Below are 6,000 nucleotides of genomic sequence, written 5' to 3'. Positions count from 1 at the left end.
AATATTGGATCTAGGCTGAAATCTGGCTTTGACTTTTATTTTTCTTTTGCTGGGGTGCTTTAAAAAATTCATTGATTGATTTTAGAGAGGAAGAAAAATACTGATTTGTTGTTTCACTTATTTACGCATTCATTGGTTGCTTCTTGTATGTGCCCTGAGGGGGGTTAGACCCACAACCTGGCCAGAGCCCTAAGGCACATCTTTGAAAGAGACTTTCTGACTATCTCTCATGTAGGAGAGATAAATCATTGCACTGCTTGAGTTCTTTGTTTCCCGTCAATGGCTTCCCTCACTGATTCCTGCTGAGAGAAAGAGACCCTGCAAACAATGAGCTCTGGTTCTGTGCCATTCTTTATATCTTATGGAAACCTCCCTGCAGTTCTTGAGGAACATAATTATCACCTCCATTTCACAGATAATAAGAGTAATAACTAACATTTACTAAGTGTTTACTGTGTCAGGCTCTGTGTCAACTGATTTAAAAGTATCATCCCATTCGAGTCTCACAACAATACTCTAAAATTGGAATATTGTATGGATGGGAAAACCAAGGGTCAGAGAGGGGAGGCATTTTGTCTTACAATACATAGCAAGTTAAGATTTGCCATTGAACCCAAGTCTCTCTGACCTAGAGGCAAAGGTGCCTCATCACTCACTTCTGATGAACTTGAGGATTTTTTTTTTTTTTACCATGAAAGGGGGCAGAAAGGAGATGATTCGAAGGAGAACGCTAACGTTGATTTCTAGCTAACGCCAAGTCCAGGGGTTGGCATGTCTTGCCAGACTCCCAGGCCTTACCGGTGACATGGAAGTGGTGCACATGCGCATGGCCTTCCACTCGACCCCGCCCCCCGAGAGGGCTCTCTCCTTGCACTCGGCTCCGGGGCTTGCGCACTACGTCCCCAGCCTGCTGCTCCTTCCCTGTCGGGGACTTCCGGTGCGGGGGTGCGGTTCCGGGTCGTGGCGCCACTCGGGGCAACAGGGCTGCTGCTTAGCCGGCGGGAGGTGGCGAGCAGCCTGGGTATGAGGGCGAGACCGGAAGGCGGCAGCTGAGCTGGCCAGGAGGAGCTCCAGTCCCCGAGGATTCTGAGAGTTCGGGGCAGAGGCCGGGAGGCACAGGGGAGCCGGGCCCTCCCCCCAAGGAACGTGTCCCGGGCCGACCTGGCCCTTAGTGTAGCAGCACCTTCAGGTAAAGGTTGCCCTAGCCTCTAGCCTCCTCGCTTGTGCTCCTGCCAGCCACCGGTAGAGCCTAGGGGCTTCTTAATCCTCTGCGCTCCGCATTGCCCATCGGGCAGCATGTCTGGCCTTGCTCTGGTCTCCCGTGAGCATCCGTTTCCTGGCCCTTTCCAGACCTGCAGGCTGCTCGCTGCCTGTAAACCTGACAGCTAGCTGGGTTTGTGATTTGGGGGAGAAGCCAGTGGGTCTGTTAGTTTGGGTAGGGGGAGGGAGGAGGGTACTGTTGGCTCTGGCAGTTTCTGGCCCCACATTCAGCAACAGTCAGGTGTCTTACTCTTCAAAATATGAAAATCAAGTTTTCAAATCATTGCCTGTGTGACCCCCAGTTCCTAGCGCCCCTTCTCCCCATTGCCCCAAAGGTGTAAACCGTCTCGCAGAACTGTTTTTTTTCTACCTAGGTGGAGTGCTGTTGTAACTTGAATATAAATTCAGCTGTATATTTTTGGGAGTGGCAAAGAGTGCTCTAGATCTGTTTAGGGTAGAAAAAAATCATTGTAGTTTAAATGAGAGAGTATTACTTTTAACCAGAGACCGGAAAGTTGACTCAGAAATTGGTTAAAATTTCATTCTCAGTGAATGCACATAGATCTTTGAAGCTTTTCACAGTACCTGGCACTTGGTGCAAAGTATCTTGTTGTAAACCAAAACCAGCAAGGTGTGAATGGTCAAATGGAGAAGGGGGTTGACAAACAGTTCAGACAAAGCCAACATTCTCATTCTGTTTTGACAAGCAGATGGAGTGGATTCCTAACTTAAAAACCCACTAGAGCAGGAAAAGGAGACACCATCCTTTATTCCTCCTATACTGTGAGCCCACACGAGATGCTCAATTAATGCTGAAAGAGTCCTTGATGAAGCGTTGTTAATTGTTTTCATCTTTTTCAGTTTACACACTTGCAAGCTTGCTGGGGCCTCACAGGTGTGCTGGTGGTCCCTTCCCCATTCAGCTTTGTTCTCGTACCTGCCTGCAGCTACTGTGACCCCATTCTGAACTCATAGTCCTCTACAACTCCTGATCCTGCATCTGGCTAACTTTCCAGCTGTGCTTGAAAAGGGCCCCTTCCTAGCGTATTCTGCCCTGATCTTTTAGATTATTAGGACCTCAGCTCGTGTTTGTTCTTTTCCTTGTCCCTTATGTTTTGTAGGTCATTCTCCCTGCCTAGGAAGTTTTTTCCCTTTCTGGTGCCACCTATTGTGGTGTTACCCAGGGCCCAGATGAAATTGGCCTCCCTCCACCAATTTAGGCAAGCCCAGCTGGAAATGATTTCTTTTCTAGACTCCTATGAACACTCATTATATCTATAATTATTTCACTTAGCAAACATTTACTGAGTGTGGATATATACCAGGTACCATGTCAGACAGCGTAGAGATAAGTAAGGCTCAGTTGCTACTGCAGGGAGCAAAATTTAGTGAGAGAGATAAGGGAATAATTCCAACACAGAGTGATAAGTCCACCGTGTGAGAGTTCTTTCTGTGACACAGCGGTAGCACAAGTGGGGGAGGGGTGTCATTCATTCTTGAGGAGGTAATGCTTCATAACGTGGGGTTAACCGAGTTTTATTATTTACTGCGTACTAACTATTATATATAGGTTTCTCTTGTTTAATCATTTTAATCTCAATTTACAGATTAGGAAGTCTCAGGATAAATTACATAGCTGGTACGAGACAGAGCCAGGATTCAAACCCAGGTCTGTCTGATGCCTACATCTGTGCTTTTTTCATTTTGTGTTTTGTCAGCTTACTCACAGTGTATCTCTCGATATCAAGAACATTGAAACAAGTATACAAGAGAAAAGTGTCAGAATTAATGGGACAGATGTTCTTTCAAATGTAGAGAAGACTATGTTGATCTTCCAAAGCAAGAAAGTGGTAGGGGGGTCAGCTCAACTTTGAATATGAGCAAGGAAAACATTCTGTAGAGAGTAACTGTGGACTCTGTTTAATTCCTGGCTCCTTTTCTCGCTAGATGTGTGACATTTGGCAAGATTCTTAATTCTAAGCCTTGTTTTTCTCAAGTATGGGTTGGGATAGGGGATAGTATGGACCTCATGGAGTATTGGGAACATGTCGTAAGCTAGTGTGGATGAAAGGCCTGACGCAAGGCCAGGTCCCTGAAGTGATATCTGTAAGATGCAAAGGTTCGAGGACTGTGGCATAGTTTTAGAGCGGTGAGCAGCCCAGCCTGAATAAACCAGGCCGCTGGCTTCTTTTTCATCGAGGATACTGGGACGTAAAGTTGGAGGGTCAGTAGGGGTCAGTGTCAGTGAGGACTTGAGTGTCAGACAGGAGAGGTAAATTCCAGTTTCTGTTTACAACTTCTAGTTAATAAATACTTTGAGGATCTGTGATTCACTTAGCAGTGAAAGGGAGTGTGTTAGATCCTGGGGTTGCAAAGAGGGATAAACCAGGTCTTCACCCTGAGGTTGTTGACATTCCAGTTGGGGAGACATCTGTGTGCAGGTGAGCTGTAATACAGTACTGTAGGTACAGAAATAGCAGTCCCCACAGGGTACAAGGATCACAAAGGAGGGAACGTTGATAATAGCAGTTAATGAGCACTTACTGTGTGCCAGCATTGTGTTAAATGTATCATCTCATTTATTTTTGTACAGGAAGGCCTATATTAGCACCCTGGTTTTACACATGAGGAAACTAGAGCATAAAGAGGTTAAGTCAATTCCTTGAGTTTATGCAGCTGCTGCAGCTGTGAGTAGGGGGATTATCTGCTAGACTTTGGTATCTGCACTGTCCAGTACCACACTCTGTTGTTTCTTCTCTCTGATGTGGAGGGGGACCCTCCGGAGACGCTTCAGAGAAGAGCTGGCCTGTGAGCCGTGTTCAGTGTGTTGGTCACTGTGCTAGGCAGTGGGGATAATGAGGAGTGAATCTGTCCTGTTAAATCTATTTCTTTTCTTCCAGTGGGGGTTTTGCTTTGGTAGTTGACTTATAACTGAAGACTTTAGAAATGGATATACTTTAGTGGATTTGTAAATGCTTCAGGCTGAGATTTTACTGGAAATCTCTTATTCTGATATACAGGCCTTATTGATTAAGATACAGCAGTAAATACCAAATTATTATATGACAGGGAATTCTGTCACATTATGTTTTTCTCCCCATGGGAGGTGCCCTGACTTTGTGTTTTCTGTGAGCTTGAAGTTTTTGAGAAGTTTGACTTGAAAGTTAGCACATTTCAACTTGTGTTAAATGTAAAATAATTGAGCACCTATATTTTGGTCATTGTTAAGTGTTTTTGTTTTGCTGCCTTCAATCTTAGGGATTCTGAGAGATAGGTGGTATGACCCCATTTAATACACGAGTAGCCTAAGGCTTAGCGGTGGAGTATGTTACCCAGGAGTCACACAGCTAGTGAGTGATAATGCCAGAAAAAATTTGGACTTTCCATTAGAGTGAACAAATTTTATTACATCCGTTTTCTTTGAGCATCTGCCTCACGGGTCTCCAACTCAAATGCCTATGATGGAACGAAGAAAGTAGGACAGACCTGGGTGAACTTGGGGGCATATGACCAGCCTGAAGGTATCCATCACTGCTCGGCTCCTGCTGCTGATTGAGTAGGCCCATTGTCTCGGCATGTTTTGCCTATTTTCAAGAGATGCTGGAAATCTGGGTTTTAGTGTATGTAGCTTAAAAAATTTGCCATTAAAAATTTTTTTGTGTATACCAAAGCACATTTGTGGACTGTGTACCATCCTAGGCTGCCTGGCTGTGAACCCTGATCTCCTTTATCACTGAAATTTTGGTATCCACTGTTCAAAGCAGGAGGTACCACACAAGTGGAGATTACCGATCAGTAGTCTACTGGTAAATTGCTGAGTGAAGGGGAGTTGTAATTGACTCTGTAATTGACTCATACTGATGGTTTTTTTTTTAGGGAAGTGGCAGAATGAATGCTTTCATTATATAATCAGGCTAAATTTCAGGAGGGATGGGGTTTGATGGGGAGATGACCTTGTAGTACCTTTAGCACTTTAAATGCTATCAGATCTCTTGTTGCTGTTGATCCGCTCTACAGTGCCATGAAGTGACCTCGGAGGGTAAACGTCACCTCTTGAGTTGAAAACACTGGCGCCCAGTGAAAGACAGTTTAGTGGAAAGTGGGCTAGATTGAGAGAGACTTGAAGTCTGACTGTAGGTACGCCGCCAACAGCCTCATGATTTTGGTCAGGCCACTTAGAAATCTCTATATCTTTTTTTCCATCTGGATGATAATGAGGACTCAAATCAAGGCTTGCTGAGTTCTTTTCAGGATGCCAAGCTTTCTGATTCTATTTGACATGTTCAAAGTTACGTGGCTGATTACTGGCAGACCCCAGTAGAGAATGGTTCAAATTTAAAGTGCTTCGTCTCCTCTCTTGGCAGGTTGGGAGGCACCGCTCCATTCTTCCCTCTGTTCTTTGTTTATTACTACTTCTGGGAAAGGATCTTGACAGGCCAGGTGCTTCCCAAATGCACACAGTGCTTCAGTGACTGTATACACACAAGATTGAAAGGGGGCATGGAGACACCAGCATAGTGAGAGAAATATGGTATGGGAGTTCCCAGCCCAAGAGTTTAATTTATTTTTATTTTAATACCCAGCTTCCACAAGGTGGAAATTGAAAAAAAATATTGCTCTTCTAGATACCTGTTTTCATGCATACTCTATTGTATAAGGAAAAAACGTGGAATATAAAAATAAACAAAATAAATTCTGAGCAGTCATTCAAAATGTATTAACTCTAGTTGGCAGCAGTCT

General features: G+C 44.5%; 1 protein-coding gene across 7 annotated transcripts in view; it reads left to right on the top strand.

Moving 5' to 3' along the window:
- The first annotated feature begins 930 nt into the window (after positions 1–930).
- Positions 931–6,000, top strand: part of MAPKAP1 (MAPK associated protein 1) — a 211,292-nt gene continuing 206,222 nt past the window's right edge. For 3 of the 7 annotated variants that reach the window (XM_037036877.1, XM_037036878.1, XM_037036874.1), the window contains exons 1-2: positions 931–1,189; positions 2,868–2,929. The gene's annotated coding sequence lies outside the window, so the exon portion shown is untranslated. Of the gene's footprint in view, positions 1,190–2,867; positions 2,930–6,000 lie in introns of those variants that run through there. The other 4 variants (XM_037036875.1, XM_037036876.1, XM_037036880.1 and 1 more) reach the window with 3 other exon arrangements.

Source organism: Sturnira hondurensis, unplaced genomic scaffold (genome assembly GCF_014824575.4).
Source record: "Sturnira hondurensis isolate 20B ecotype Veracruz unplaced genomic scaffold, ASM1482457v3 Scaffold0022908, whole genome shotgun sequence".
In the NCBI taxonomy this organism is placed as follows: domain Eukaryota; kingdom Metazoa; phylum Chordata; class Mammalia; order Chiroptera; family Phyllostomidae; genus Sturnira; species Sturnira hondurensis.
Note: the sequence above shows the minus strand (reverse complement) of the source record. Positions and strands in the feature narration are given on the sequence as shown.